The 15,960-nt window shown below is 44.6% G+C and overlaps 1 long non-coding RNA gene and 1 pseudogene across 2 annotated transcripts in view; both read right to left on the bottom strand.

The window, feature by feature from the left end:
- Nucleotides 1-820: 820 nt before the first annotated feature.
- Nucleotides 821-15,960, bottom strand: part of LOC111547443 — a 37,721-nt gene continuing 22,581 nt past the window's right edge. The window contains exons 2-4 of one of the 2 annotated variants that reach the window (XR_002733138.1): nt 10,501-10,665; nt 9,965-10,347; nt 821-1,431 (exon numbers count right to left, since the gene is read on the bottom strand). This is a non-coding gene — a long non-coding RNA (uncharacterized LOC111547443). Of the gene's footprint in view, nt 1,432-9,758; nt 10,348-10,500; nt 10,666-15,960 lie in introns of those variants that run through there. The other variant, XR_002733137.1, reaches the window with a different exon arrangement.
- Nucleotides 7,918-9,242, bottom strand: LOC113224878 (annotated as a pseudogene).

The raw sequence follows: 15,960 nt of genomic DNA on the forward strand, positions 1-15,960 counted from the left end.
CCCACCCAGCGCAGCCTAGGAGCAGCCCGAGGTCCCAGCTGGGGAGGGGTCGGGGGACCTTGGATGACTGGGTTCTGTCACGCCCCCTCCTGTGGGGAAAAGAGAGATCAGACTGTTACTGGGTCTATATAGAAAGAAGTAGACATAAGAGACTCCATTTTGTTCTGTGCTGTTAATCTGTAACCCTACCCCCAAACCCCTCCTTGAGAGAGACCTGCTGTGGTGACTCAAGGTTTAATGGATTTGGGCTGTGCAGGGTGTGCTTTGTTAAACAAGTGCCTGAAGGCAGCATGCTTGTTAAAAGTCATCACCATTCTCTTAATCTCAAGTACCCAGGAACACATACACTGAATAAGGTCACAGGGACCTCTGCCTAGGAAAGCTAAGTATTGTCCAAGGTTTCTCCCCAATGTGATAGTCTGAAATATGGCCTCGTGGGAAGGGAAAGACCTGATGTCGCCCAGTCTGACACCCATGAAGGGTCTGTGCTGAGGAGGATTAGTGTAAGAGGATATAGAGGAAAGAAGGCCTCTGGGCAGTTGAGTGAAAGGCGGCGTCTGTCTCCTGCCCGTCCCTGGGCAGTGGACTAAAACCGGATTGTATGTTCTGTTTACTGAGATAGGAGAAAACCGCCTTAGGGTGGAAGGTGGAACTTGCTAGCGGCAATGCTGCTTTTTATGCACTAAAAAGGTTTAAGAAGATGTTTGCATATGCATATCAAGGCACGGCACTCTTCCTTAAACTTATTCATATAATAGAGATCTTTATTCGTATGTCTTTCTGCTGACCTTCTCCCTACTATGATTCTATTGTCCTGCCACTTCCCCTTTTCCCAGATGGTAAAGATAATGATCATAGATACTGGGGGAACTCAGAGACCGGTGCGGCTTGGGTCCTCTGTATGCTGAGTGCCGGTCCTCTGGGCCCACTGTTTCTTTCTGTATACTTGATCGCTGTGTCTCATTTCTTTTCTCAAGTCTCTGGTTCCACCTAACGAGAAACGTCCACAGGTGTGGAGGGGCAGGCCACCCCTTCACCCTCCCAGCTCAGCAGTCAGTGGCTCCGTTGGAAAAGAATGTGAACCACGCTCTCCCCAACACAGCTAGCTGCTCACGGAACAGCGCGTTTAACTGGGCTGCTGGTCGGAGGCGTCAGTCCCTTCAGCAGGGGCGGCTGCTGTGCCCACCCCAGGGGCTGTGCGCAAAAGAACCGGTCAGACTCCGCCAGGGATTCTTCTGAAAGAAAATCTCCAACTATGTCCCAAGCGAGCTCTCCACCCACGAAGGCCCTTCCCCGTGCTGGTCCAGCTGCGTGCTGTCGGTGGCATCCAGTGGCTCTAGTCTTGTAGGTTTCTGCGTGCTCTCATTTCTTGCCGTTTTTCTCACTAATGCAGAGGGACTCCCAATAGGTCTGAAACCAGCCTCCTGGACCCTGAAAGGTGAAGTCAGCCTTAAGTCGGCAATTCCTTGCCGGAATTTCCCCTTCATTCACTTACTCTCTATAAGTTGCATCCCGTCTCCTCAACATCCCACCCTCCCCCTCTTCCTCCTCGTAAGGAGTGTAATAGTGTATGTTTACTTAGAAATTTACCAGGCTGTGGCTCCTCCATATAATCCTAGCCACTTGAGAGGCTGAGGCGGGAGGATCGCTTGAGCTCAGCAGTTGGAGGCTGCAGTGAGCTATGATTGTACCACTGCACTCCAGACTGGGTGACAGAGAGGAATCCTGTCTCTAATAACATCTTGAAAGTTTGCAGGCCGGGCGTGGTGGCTCACGCCTGTAATCCCAGCACTTTGCAAGGCTTAGGCAGGTGGATCACCTGAGGTCAGGTGATCCTGATGGACATGGTGAAACCCAGTCTCTAGTAAAAATACAAAAATTTTGTATTTTTTTGATACCGAGTGATACTCGGTATCAGCCGAGTGTAGTGGCGGGTGCCTGTAATCCCAGCTACTCAGGAGGTTGAGGCAGAAGAATCGCTTGAACCCGGGAGGCGGAGGTTGCAGTGAGCCAAGACGGCGCCACTGCACTCCAGCCTGGGTGACAGAGCAGGACTCTGTCTCAAAAACAAAACAAAACAAAAATTGCAAAGTACAGAGTCCTTCAAGGGCAACAGCTTAGTCTATATGGGAAGATCCAAGTAATGGGATGAACTCTTGCCAAGGAAAATGGGATTGAGAAATGCTTCATGTGGGAAACTTGGGTCTGTCCTTGCATTTATTCCACGTGATCATGGATAAAACCTACTCTCCCTCCTCCACAGCATGTTGAATGTGTCATCTTCCTCTCCAGTTGGGTTCTACCTGGTCCCTAGGAATGCCTGCCTTGACTCTCTCTCTCTCTTTTTTTTTTTTTAGACAAAGCCTCGTTCTGTTGCCTTCACTGCAACCTCTGCCTCCCAGGTTCAAGGATTCTTCTGCCTTAGCCTCCTGAGTAGCTAGGATTACAGATGTGCCCGGCTAATTTTAGTATTTTTAGTAGAGACAGGATTTCACCATGTTGGCCAGGTTGGTCTCAAACTCCTGGAGTCATGTGATCCATGGTTTCGCCAATATACCTCAGCATCTTGCAAAGGGGGATTTTTGCTAGGATACTGTAGGCCAGAATTTCAGTGCAGGCTTGAGCTAACATTTGGAAAATTAAACCTTGAAGACTCAAGTTATTTCAACAAATCACTTGGAGAAAATCTTTATAAACAAATGTTAAAGTCATTTCTGCTGTAGGAATTCTGGCCATTGCATGGGCTCTGCTTGCCATGTATTCTTGCTTGCATTTTCCAATAATGATTTTTAAAAAGAAAGAACACTTAAGAGCATATCCATTGATTTTGTTCAAAAATCAATTTTAATGCTTCTCGTGTTATAATGTTAGCAACAAGGCTAGTGAGTATATAGATTGGTTCAACCTCAATGGGAGGACATTTGGCAATACCTTATCAATTGGAAAGGTGCATACCCCTTGGTAGAGCAAATCTGTGTTTGGAATTTCATCCTGTATTTATACTCCTGCTTGTTAAGAATTGACATGTACAAGGATGTAGATTGCGATAGCATTACTGACAAAGGCAAAAGATAGCATATAAGCTAAATATTCATGAAAAACAGAAAAACACATTTAAAAATAAAAAGCAGTGAAAAGATAAGTGCTCATCACTATGAAATCTATATTTTAGTGGGAGAAAAAATAATTTGTACTTAGATGAAATAAGTGCCCAAATGGAACAATCCTCAAGATACATTATTTTTTTTTATTTTTTTATTTTTTTGAGATGGAGTCTCGCTCTGTCGCCCAGGCTGGAGTGCAGTGGCCCGACTGCAAGCTCTGCCTCCTGGGTTCACGCCATTCTCCTGCCTCAGCCTCCCAAGTAGCTGGGACGACAGGCGCCCGCCGCCACGCCCTGCTAATTTTTTGCATTTTTAGTAGAGACGGGGTTTCACCGTGTTAGCCAGGATGGTCTCGATCTCCTTACCTCGTGATCCACTCGCCTTGGCCTCCCAAAGTGCTGGGATTACAGGCGTGAGCCACCGCGCCCGGCAAGATACATTATTAAATGAAGAAAAAAGGTACAAACTGTGTGTATTGTATACAATGTTAAAAATATATATAGTAGGCTGGTAATGATGGCTCATGACTGTAATCCTAGCACTTTGGGAGGCCGAGGTGGGCCTATCACCTGAGGTCAGGGGTTTGAGACCAGTCTGGCCAATGTGGCAAAACCTCGTCTCTACTAAAAATACAAAATTTAGTCAGGCATGGTGGCACATGCCTGTAATCTCAGCTACTTGGGAGCAGGAGAATTGCTTGAACTCAGGAGGCAGAGGTTGCAATAAGCTGAGATCGCACCACTGCACTCCAGCCTAGATGAGAGAGTGAGACTCTGTCTCAAAACAAAAACAAAAACATATATGTATGTCTTTGTGTTTGCATAGAATAGCTTTGAGAAGATATAATTAACTGAGATTATTTGAGGTTGAAAGAGACTTCACTGTATAGTGTTTGTGTAATGCATTTTACCTATTCAAAATAATTTGTAAAGGCATATGTGATATGGATTTGCAAACTGGATAGTCTGAAATTAAGTCCTCCTCCCCAACTGTTGGGATCTGATGAGATAATCATAGTGCTAGAAAGAGAACTATTTGAATGTTACATACGCCAGGAGTGTATAATAAAAAAAGTTTGAATCCAAATGTAAATTAAAAAGTATACGTGCATAATAAAATCAGTTTCTTTTTTTTTTTTGAGGCAGAGTCTTGCTCTGTCGCCCGGACTGGAGTGCAGTGGCCGGATCTCAGCTCACTGCAAGCTCCGCCTCCCGGGTTTACGCCATTCTCCTGCCTCAGCCTCCCGAGTAGCTGAGACTACAGGCGCCCGCCACCTCGCCCAGCTAGTTTTTGTATTTTTAGTAGAGACGGGGTTTCACCGTGTTTGCCAGGATGGTCTCAATCTCCTGACCTCGTGATCCGCCCGTCTCGGCCTCCCAAAGTGCTGGGATTACAGGCTTGAGCCACCGTGCCCGGCCATAAAATCAGTTTTTGTAACCCACTTATGTATAATGTGATAACCATTCTAATTTGTGATATTTGTCTCAGTTTCAGTGTTAGAAGCATTTAAGGATATCTGATACATTAGATTTGTGTATGTGTGTGTTTAATTTTTTTTTTCTTTGACGGAGTCTCACTCTGTCACCCAGACCACAGTGCAGTGGCGTGATCTCGGCTCACTGCAACCTCTGCCTCCCAGGTTCAAGTGATTCTCCTGCCTCAGCCTCCTGAGTAGCTGGGACTACAGATATGTGCCATTATACCTGGCTAATTTTTGTAATTTTAGGGGAGACAGGGTTTTGCCATGTTGCCCAGGCTGGTCTCGAACTCTTGGCCTCAAGTGATTTGCCCACCTCGGCCTCCCAAAGTGCTAGGATTATAGGTGTGAGCCACCGCACCTGGCCGTGTGTGTGTGTGTGTGTTTTCTTTTTAGTGTTTTGAGACAAAGTCTCACTCTATCACCCAGGCTGGAGTGCAGTGGCACAATCTTGGCTTACTGCAACCTCTGCCTCTTGGGTTCAAGTGATTCTCCAGACTCAGCCTTCTGAGTAGCTGGGACTACAGGCATGTGCCACCACGCCCAGCTAATTTTTGTATTTTTAGTAGAGACAGGGTTTTACCATGTTAGCCAGGCTGGTGTCGAACTCCTGACCTCAGGTAATCTGCCCGCCTTGGCCTCCCAAAGTGCTGGGATTACAGGAGTGAGCCACCACGCCCAGCTGTGTGTGTTTTTAAAGAGACTCCAACATGGAGAGGGTCTTGCTATGGTGCCCGGGCTGGTCTCAAACTCCTGAGTTCAAGCAGTCCTCCTGCCTGGGTCCTCCCACAGTGCTTGGATTACAGGCATGAGCCACTGTGTCTGGCCTAGATGGTGCTATTAGTCCATTCTTGCATTGCTGTAAAAAAACAAAAACAAAACAAAACAAAACCCCGGAGATTGGGTAATTTATAATGAGAAGAGGTTTAATTGGCTCTCAAGTCTGCAGGATGTACAGGAAGCATGATGCTGGCATCTACTTGGCTTCTGGGGAGGCCTCAGGAAACTTACAATCATGCTGTAAGATGAAGGAGGAGCAGGCACATCACATGGCCAGAGCAGGAGCAAGAAGTTGCAGGGGAGGTGTCAACAGCTTTTTGTTGTTGTTGTTGTTTTGAGACAGGGTCTTGCTCTGTCGCCCAGACTGGAATGCAGTGTCATGATCTTGGCTCATGGCAACCTGCAATTCTTGGCTCAAGTGATCCTCCCACCTCAGCCTCCCAAGTAGCTGGGACCACAGGTGTGTACCGCCACACCCAGTGACTTTTTGTATTTTTCAGAGAGACAGGGTTTTGCTATGCTGCAGTCTGGTCTCTAACTCCTGGACTCAAGCAATGTGCCCACCTTGGCTTCCCAAAGTGTTGGGGTTACAGGTGTGAGCCATGCCACATGTTTTTAAACAACCAGACACCATGAGAACTCACTGTCATGAGAAGAGCACCAAGTAGATGGTGCTAAACCATTCATGAGAAAGCTGCCCCCATGATCCAGTCACCTCCCATGAGGTCCCATCTTCAATACTGGGGATTACAATTCAACATGAGATTTGGGCAGGTACACATATCCAAACTATACCAGTTACTTTAATGAAAAGTTTATAAAATTAGATACATTTATCACTGTTAATGGATGAGTGGCATGTTGCTAGGTTCCTAAATTCTATTTTTTTTTTTTTTTTTGAGACGGAGTCTCGCTCTGTCGCCCAGGCTGGAGTGCAGTGGCCGGATCTCAGCTCACTGCAAGCTCCACCTCCCGGGTTTACCCCATTCTCCTGCTTCAGCCTCCCGAGTAGCTGGGACTACAGGCGCCGGCCACCATTCCTGGCTAGTTTTTTGTATTTTTTTTAGTAGAGACGGAGTTTCACCATGTTAGCCAGGATGGTCTCGATCTCCTGACCGCATGATCCGCCCATCTCGGCCTCCCAAAGTGCTGGGATTACAGGCTTGAGCCACTGAGCCCAGCTCCTAAATTCTATTTTAAGAGCTGTGGAAATAATTATTTAGTTTCAAAGAAATATTAAGAGTTATGATTAATATAAATACATTTGGCATATAACAAAGAATAAATAGATGTCCACTCCATTCACAAGTCTTGTTAATACGGGATGCTACACATCAAATTAGGAAGTATCTGCTAGTTATGACAGAAATTATTCCACAAATATGTATCAAGTGCTTAACATGTGCAGAAGTGCTGTTCTTGTTAAGTTTTCATCTAGTAAGTCTAAAGCAGATGCTGTTCTAGGTGCTGTGAATATACTGGTGAATAGAAAACAACAATTTCTATCTTACGGCACTTCTTTATGCTGTTTACGCTGGGGACACAGCAGGAAACAAGACAGCAAAATCTTCATTCTTGTGAAATTTAAAGTTTTAGAACAGGGAAAGAGACAATAGATCCATAACTGTAGTATGTTAAAGTAAAAGTGGGCAGAAGAGTGAGGGATTACTAATTTATACTGTGTTCTAAGAATGCATTATAAAGATGCTGACTTTTTGTTTTGTTTTGAGACAGTCTTGCTCTATTGCCCAGGCAACCTTGAACTTCTGGTTGGTCTCAAGCAATCCTGCCTTGACTTCCCAAATGGCTGTTTTTTTGTTTTTGTTTTTGTTTTTTTGAGGTGGAGTCTCGCTCTATTGCCCAGGCTGGAGTGCAAAGGCATGATCTCGGCTCACTGAAACCTCTGCCTCCTGGGTTCATTCGATTCTCCTGCCTCAGCCGCCTGAGTAGCTGGGATTACAGGTGTGTACCATCATGCCCAGCTAAGTTTTGTGTTTTTGTAGAGACCGAGTTTCACCATGTTGGCCAGGCTGGTCTTGAACTCTTGACCTCAGATGATCCACCCACCTTGGCCTCCCAAAGTGCTGGTATTACAGGCATGAGCCACTGCGCCCAGTCTATGGCTGGGATTACATTTATAATCCCAGGTCAAGTGATTCTCATGCCTCAGCCTCCCAAGTACCTGTAACTACAGGTGTATGCCACTATGCTCTGCTAATTTGTAGAGATGGGGTTTTGCCATGTTGGCCAGGCTAGTCTCAAACTCCTGGCCTCAAGAGATCTGCCTGCCTCGGCCTCCCAAAGTGCTGGGATTACAGGCGTCAGCTACTGCACCTAGCCTCTTTGTAACTTCTTACAACTGCATGTGAATCTACAATTAGCTCAAAAGGATTACAATTTTTTTTGTGAATTAAATTGTTTTTGAATCATAGTCAATTTTATTCCAATTCTTCAAAATTTATACTCAATATGTTGTTTCCAAAATGTAAGTCACCCTTTATATAACAGTTTTATCATTTCATCTTTCTTTTATAGTTTTAAAAAAATCTTTTCCTCATGTTTCTTCAGTAGAAGCCAGAATCTTGAGTTGCCCAGTTAGGAGCCTCTGACCTGCTATTCTCATTAAGTTTCTTCTCAATATTCATGGCCAACATCTAGCTTCTAAAAGAAAGGTTTTTGGTCTTTTCATTCACTTGCTGATAGGGTGAGACTGCATTGTTACCATAACCACAGGACCTAATTTAGAATCAATCTTGGCATCTAGTCTTGCATTTCTAATCAAATTTACAATCTACCTTTCAGTTTCTTTTGGAGTCATGTTCAATTTGTCTGCCAACATGTTAATGCCGATACACTGATGGATGTGACAGAAAGTGTCAAATATGAAGAGATGGGCAATGTCAATGAAATTCTTAAGACAAGCCACCAAGAAGAAGTCATTCACAAGCACTCATTCACATTCTCTCAGCTTCTTCCCCATCAAAGTTAACATATAAGCATTCAACAGATTCTGTAATTGGGTCTTTATATGTGTAAGACTCCTGTTGAGTAACTTTAACTAGATCTTTTAGCACCTACCAATGTTTTTGAACACCCTTGTTTGTTATGACTGCGGTAGTCAAATAGTGAAGAATGTGTGGACACATTATCTGCATTGCATTAAGATACTGTGACTGGTAAAGGAAGAGATCAATAATATCACACCTTTGGGGTGACTGAAGAAAAAACAGAGACCAGTGAACGAGCCATGCTCTCTGCTGAAGAGACTGGAGTGGAGAACTCACAGAATTATTATCTATGGTCTCTTAACCATGTAAGGTCTTCCATGTCTGCATCGCAATTCTGCTGTAAGATTTCAGAGGCCAGCTTTCCCCATCGTGAACTTAAACAGCATTTCTATCTGTTGCTGGAACCAACACTCTGAAAAAATAAAGATATTCTGCTGCTCCTGAGTAATTCCCACATTCATATTGGAATTTTGCATATCTGTAGAGTGTATGTAAATATTCCTGCCTAAAACCATGCTTCTCCACCAGGCAGTCAAAGAGCATCCTACCATCCCTGGTTGACTGCATTTGCCTTGTCGTTTCTGGATCTTCAAACATTTTCACAATTAGTTTTGTTTCTGCCTGAAGCTGTTTCAGTTGTGCAACAACTGTGGTTTTCTCTCTCAAAGCATGAGGAATATCATCAGAATAAAGGTTTTTGTATACATCCATAGCAAAACCTACCATGTTGGTATCACTAAGAAGGTCCAATTTACCTTGTAATAATTCCTTTTCATTATATATCTCTTTTACAGAGAGAAACTCAAGGAGCGGAAAGACTAGATGCTGATCCAAAAGGTGCGTGACTCAAGTAGTTAAGTCGTACCCCGCCATCTTACCAAAAAAAGGGAGTCTGTACTCAAGAATTAAATTTTTAAAAATAGATTCAGGAGGTGCATGTGCAGGCTTGTTATATGAATGTATTGTTTAATAGTGAGGTTTGGGCTTCCAGTGTGCCCATCACACAAATATTAAACATTGTACCCAATAGGTACTTCTTCAACCCTCACCCCGCTCCCATCCTTTCCCCAAAGATTAATTAAAAATAAACTCAGAATTTTAAACATTTCAAAATCTACCTTAATGTAGGTCCTAATCTTGGGACTCTTCTTTAGCAACCATACACCACTGCATTCTGTTGATAACAGAAACTGGGTACACCAGGCATGGTGGCACATGCCTGTAATCCCAGCACTCTGGGAGGCCAAGGCAGGAGGATTGCCTGAAGTTAGGAAGTCAAGAACAGCCTGGGCAACAAAGTGAAACCTCTATCTCTACGAAGAATTAAAAAAAAAAAAAAAAAAAAAGGTGGATAATTTAGACTTAAAGAGATATTTTGGTGTAAAAGGATTAACATTACATGTTCCAACTTAAAAGATCATAATTTCCTGCTTAATGACATTCATGTTAAAGTCTACTAGATATTATTTAAACATTGCCACTTCAGCTGTTCCTTTTTTTCTTGGAAACTGTTGTTTATTGCCATCAGCCTTATTTCCATCTTGTTTAAGAGCTTGTGGAAGAACAGCTTAAGGCCACTCAGTGGTTATTCTTACCCATTCAGTGGTCTGAGCAGTGGGAGTTGCGGACCGGTCATTCATGGTAGGCTGAGTGCTCCAGTCTTCAGTAGGGAACTGCTGAATAGGCGCAGAGGGCACCTGCATGCCTTTAAACCAGTCTGCAACCTCAGACTGAGTAGCAGTAAACTTCCACTGGAGCAGTCCATTCACTTTGAAATTCCTCCTTTTTCAGCTGCAGCCTACTCTTCCTTTTCTATCTCTTCAGGATCTCTATAGAAGTAGAGATCAGGCATGATCATGGGAGATGGTGCAACACATGCACAGAGCTTCCTGGGCCAGCATCCACTACATTAGACTCAGTGATTGAGCTTCCTTGTTGTTGCATGGGATGACAATGTCCGCATGGCTCAGAGGAGAATCTGTTATATAGAGCAGTAGTAGGTAGGTTACCATAAGAAGCCTCTGAGAGAGGCTGATAGCCCTAGAATCAGTAACCACCCAGAAGATGTGGGTAGCAGAAGATGATTGGATCTGGTTAGCAAAGGTTCCAGAAATGAAGTGAGCAGCAATACCTGTGGCTCCAATGGCAGCAGCAAACTTCAGCACAGCCCACTAGCCAGTATTCCTGCAGGATATGACACATCAGCAGGGTTTTCAATGGCAACAACGGCATGAGCTGCCAGCAGAAGCTTCTCCCAGGTCCTCTTCAGATTTATGATATTTGTGGACTTTGGATCCTGTTAGAATAAAAAAAAAGATTTATGATATAGATGCCCTCACTTTCATTTTTAGATGTACTATCGTTCCATTTGGAAATCAAGGTTAGTGTCACCTAAGTGAGTTCCTGCTGCAAGAAATTTGAGGACATCAAGGGCTCTGGACATTGTGAAAGTTTCTCTTTAAGTTACAACGGGAATCCAAAACAGCATTGTATGGACCCCTCTCTAGGTAGCACAGAAGGCTAGATTTTTTTCTTTTTCTTTTCTTTTTTTTTTTTTGGATGAAGTCTCGCTCTGTCGCCAGGTTGGAGTGCAGTGGCATGATCTTGGCTCACTGCAACCTCTGCCTCCCAGGTTCAGGTGATTTCCCTGCCTCAGCCTCCCAAGTAGCTGGGACTACAGGCATGCACCACCACGCCTGGCTAATTTTTTGTATTTTAGTAGAGACGGGGTTTCACCATGTTGGCCAGGATGATCTCCATCTCTTGACCTTGTGATCCGTCCCACTTGGCGTCCCAAAGTGCTGGAATTACAGCTGTGAGTCACAGTGCCTGGGCGCTTTTTTTCTTTTTTTTGTTTGTTATGAGACAGGGTCTTGCTCTGTCACCCAGGCTGGAGTGCAGTGCCATGACATGGCTCAATGCAACCTCTGCCTCCTTTTTCAAGTGATTCTCATGTCTCGGCCTCTGAAGTAGCTGGGATTACAGGCATGAGCCACCATGGCCTGGCTAATTTTTTCATTTTCAATAGAGACAAAGTTTTGCCATGTTGGACAGGCTGGTCTTGAACTCCTGCCCTCCGGTGATCCTCTGCCTTGGCCTCCCAAAGTGCTGGGACTACAGGAGCCACTGTACCTGGCCCAGATTTTATTCTTTTTTTGTTTGTTTGAGATGGAGTCTCACTCTGTCGCCCAGGCTGGAGTTCAGTGGTACAATCTTCACTTATCGCAACCACCGCCTCCTGGGTTCAAGTGATTCTCCCACCTCAGCCTCCTGAGTAGCTGGGACTACAGGCACATGTCACCATGCCTGGCTAAGTTTTGTATTTTTAGCAGAGGTGGGGTTTTGCCATGTTGGCCAGGCTAGTCTAGAGCTCCTGGTCTCAAGTGATATGCCCGCCTCGCCTCCCAAAGCACTGATATTACAGGTATAAGCCACTGTGCCTGACTTAGATTTTATTCTTATGCCTAATCCATTTGTCTGTCTTTGGCTGAAAAAGGATTATGTCCTTTTGTACTGAGTATGTCTCTGATATGCAACAAATGATTGGATATTTTAATCTATTCAGGTTTAATTGGGGCTGAAAACTTTAAGTTCATCTACTAGGCTGTGTTATTAGGCTAGGCTTTTCTATTATCTAAACACTCCCTACCCCTACCACTGTCAGTAATTACCTTTTTTTTTTGAGACGGGGGTCTTAATATACTATGTTGTTCAGGCTGGTGTGCAGTGGCTAATTCACATATGCCATCATACCCTTCTACAGCCTTAAACTCCTGGCTTCAAGTGATCCTCTGCCTCTGCCTCCTGAGTGGCTAGGAAAACAGGTGTGTGCCACTGCACCCAGCTCAAAGAAAACTTTTTTTTTTTAAGATGAAATCTCAGTCTGTTGCCCAGGCTGGAGTGCAGTGGCATGATCTCAGCTCACTGCACCTCCGCCTCCCAGGTTCAAGTGATTCTCCTGCCTCAGCCTCCTGAGAAGCTGGGACTACAGGCATGCATCACTGTGCTCAGCTAATGTTTGTATTTTTAGTAGAGATGGGGCTTAACCATGTTGCTCAGGCTGGTCTTGAACTCCTGACCTCAAGTGATTCACCCACCTTTGCCTCCCAAAGTGCTGGGATTACAGGCATGAACCACCATGTATGGCCCAAGAAAACTGTTTCTGATCCTCTTTTCTGATAGGGATGGAAGGGAATACTTACTTCTCCAGATCAGTGAATGCATATCTCATATCTAAGGTTGTGTTAATCAGTTTCTAATAAAAAATACCCCACCTGGCACAGCAACTGCAATTAGTGCCACCACTTGGTTGAGTCTGCAGCAGTTCACTGCCATCTTCTTGGATCCATCTGATTTTTGCAGGCACCAGAGTGGTGAATTAAATGGAGATATGATGAAGACTAACCCTATCCTTTAGGTCTTTAAGGGTGCCACTAGTTTCTGCCATTCCCCCGGGGATGTAATATTGGATTTGATTTGGTCTTGATCAGGAAGATGGTGGTGGCAGTTTCAGAGGGCTTCATCAGCCCTTCTCCACTCTATTTTCACCCCAGAGGAGTAGAATCAATATTAGGGTTGTGCCGGCTGCCAAGAATCTCCATTCCAAGTATACATTTGGAAACCGAGAAAATGATCACTAGGTGGGTTATGGACCCAGTGGGCCCACTGTGAGCTAGATCTTAGGACTCCATTTATTACTTGACCCCATATGTCCTCCCTGTAAGAGGAGTGGCAGATGATGCTGAGTCTACATGTATCATTGTCAACTGGGACCTTGTGTCCAAGAGTCTATGATGTTGGCCGGGCGCGGTGGCTCAAGCCTGTAATCCCAGCACTTTGGGAGGCCGAGACGGGCGGATCACGAGGACAGGAAATCGAGACCATCTTGGCTAACATGGTGAAACCCCGTCTCTACCAAAAAATACAAAAATCTAGTCGGGCGAGGTGGCGGGCGCCTGTAGTCCCAGCTACTCCGGAGGCTGAGGCAGGAGAATGGCGGGAACCCGGGAGGCGGAGCTTGCAGTGAGCTGAGATCCGGCCACTGCACTCCCGCGGCAGAGCAAGACTCCGTCTCAAAAAAAAAAAAAAGAGTCTATGATGTTTGGGTATTTCTATTTTCCTAGTGTATATTACCTGAAGTAAATGACTGTAGTTTCCTTTGTGGAAAGGAATAGGGAACCATTACTATGTACTGCCATAGCATTGCCAGGTCCTTCCTCCTGGGGATCTGACCTCTCCTTTAGTCATTGAGTTTCAGATCTGGAAACTGGCGTATGTCTGGAAACTGAGCAAGGGAACATGAGACTACTGCTTCCAGCCTAATCATCTAGCCTTGATTTCTTTGATGTACAGATTGAATAGCACCCTTGTTGGCTGCCCAGATATTTTTCCTTAGTCATTTCATAACCATCTAGTAGTCAGGTCCCTCTGTGAAACTGACTTGCCACTTGTTATGATGATTGTGTCTTTCTGGCATCTGAGGGTTAAGTGGCCTTGACTGGCCTTTGGGGGATAGTGGCTATCATCGCAATTGCTATTAGAGACCAGTTTTATCATAGCATCTCCTACTGTAAGTCCTGGCTCTCAGAGAAGAGCCTCTACTGAACTTAGCGGTGTTGGTGACATTCTCACTAGAATATTTCTTATTGCTTTGATAAGTAATATATTTTCTGGGTCCTCTTGTGGATTTTCCAACTATTTGCAGTATATAGTCTATAGCATACTCACGTCTCTGAGCCTTTTCATTCATCTACCTTTTGCTACAATTTTGGCATTTCTACCTCACTTAGTGTGGGCCATTGGTTTTTCTATGCTTCTGGGAGCCATCCTGGTAGTAGGATTGCATCATCTTTCAGGATCCTTGTCAGGGCATTAAATCCTGAGACCAATATCTGGTCCTTTTTTTTTTTTTTTGAGACAGAGTCTCACTCTGTTGCCCAGGCTGGAGTGCAGTGGCGTGAACTCGGCTTGCTGCAACCTCTGCCTCCCAAGTTCAAGTGATTCTCCTGCCTTGGCCTCCCGAGTAACTGAGATTACAGGTGCAAGCTACCATGCCCAGCTAATTTTCACTATTTTTAGTAGAGATGGGGTTTCACCATGTTCATCAGGCTGGTCTCAAACTCCTGATCTCAAATGATCCTCCTGCCTCAGCCTCCCAAAGTGCTGGGATTATAGACGTGAGCCACCATGCCCTGCCCCATCTGGTTTTTTAAAAGTATATATTGCTCTCTGTCATAACACATTCTGCATGCTCATCTTTGTAATTATTTTTAGAGAATAGAAGAGGTGTGGCTCTCAGTGCTTAGCTGATCAATGAAAAGTTGATTTGTTAGTGACACCATCTGTTATCTCAGGTATAAATGAGGGAATCAGTTCTCTTTATCATCAGGTCCCTCTTTTTCTTCATAGTTCTGAATTTTCATATAGTTCAAGAAAAGAAGTCCTCAAGAGCAGAGAATCTGAGAAATTAATGTGATTAGTATCTAACTACCACCAATATCATCTTACATAAACTATATAGAGACTTTTTTGGAGTTCTGAGTTTTTCCTTTACTGACTTAAAAAAAAACCCATACAAATGAGTGAATTCATTTAGGACCAAGCAAGGAAAAGTAGCTGTAATTCCCTGACACACTGCTATGGTTTGGCAGCAGGATAAGGCTGGGAATGGGTGTAGATTTCTCACTGGCTACACAGATGGGTTCTAAGTCTTGCCTTGTTGAGTGGATAGTTTTGCTGAATCATGTGGATAGATAAGCTTAATAGTTTTCCCCTTTGCCCTTTGCCTTTCTAAATGTGATTATAGGAAATGTGCTTTGGAAACTAGCATAAAGGAGAAAAAAGGCCTTTCCAGTTTGTCTTTTAAAGAACAAGTTGGGGATGGAGTTAAGCTAAGATTGAGCTCCATCTGGTGGCTAACTTTGATCAGTTCTTGGAACTAGGAACTGACCAAAATCTGGAAAGCCATGATTCTTCTAAAAATAGAAAATGGGCTGGGCACAGTGACCACACCTGTAATCCGAGCACTTTGGGAGGCTGAGGCAGGCAGATCACTTGACGTCAGGAGTTTGAGACCAGCCTGGCCAACACGGCGAAACCCTGTCTCTAATAAAACATACAAAAATTAGCGGGACATGGTGGCAGGTGCCTGTAATCTCAGCTACTCGGGAGGCTGAGGCAGAAGAATTGCTTGAACCCGGGAGGCAGAGGTTGCAGTGAGCTGAGATCGTGCCACTGCACTCCAGCCTGGGCTACCGAGCTAGATTCCATCTCAAAAAAAAAGAAGAAGAATCATGATAAGCATGAATAAGGCATAGAGGCCAAATCAGCAGAGTCAGTGTGCAGTCTCTGGTAGGACTGGTGGGATTTTTGCCAAGACTTTAACAAACTCTACGAAAATTTAAACAGTGGGATATTTATAATGCAAAGTAACAGACATGCCGAGGGCGGTGGCTCACACTTGTAATCCCAATACTTTGGGAGGCCGAGGCGGGCGGATCACTTAAGGTCAACAGTTTGAGACTAGCCTGGCCAACATGATGAAACCCCATCTCTACTAAAAATACAAAAATTAGCCGAGTGTGGTGGCATG

The sequence above is a fragment of the Piliocolobus tephrosceles genome, chromosome 5 (assembly GCF_002776525.5).
Source record: "Piliocolobus tephrosceles isolate RC106 chromosome 5, ASM277652v3, whole genome shotgun sequence".
Taxonomy (NCBI): Eukaryota; Metazoa; Chordata; class Mammalia; order Primates; family Cercopithecidae; genus Piliocolobus; species Piliocolobus tephrosceles.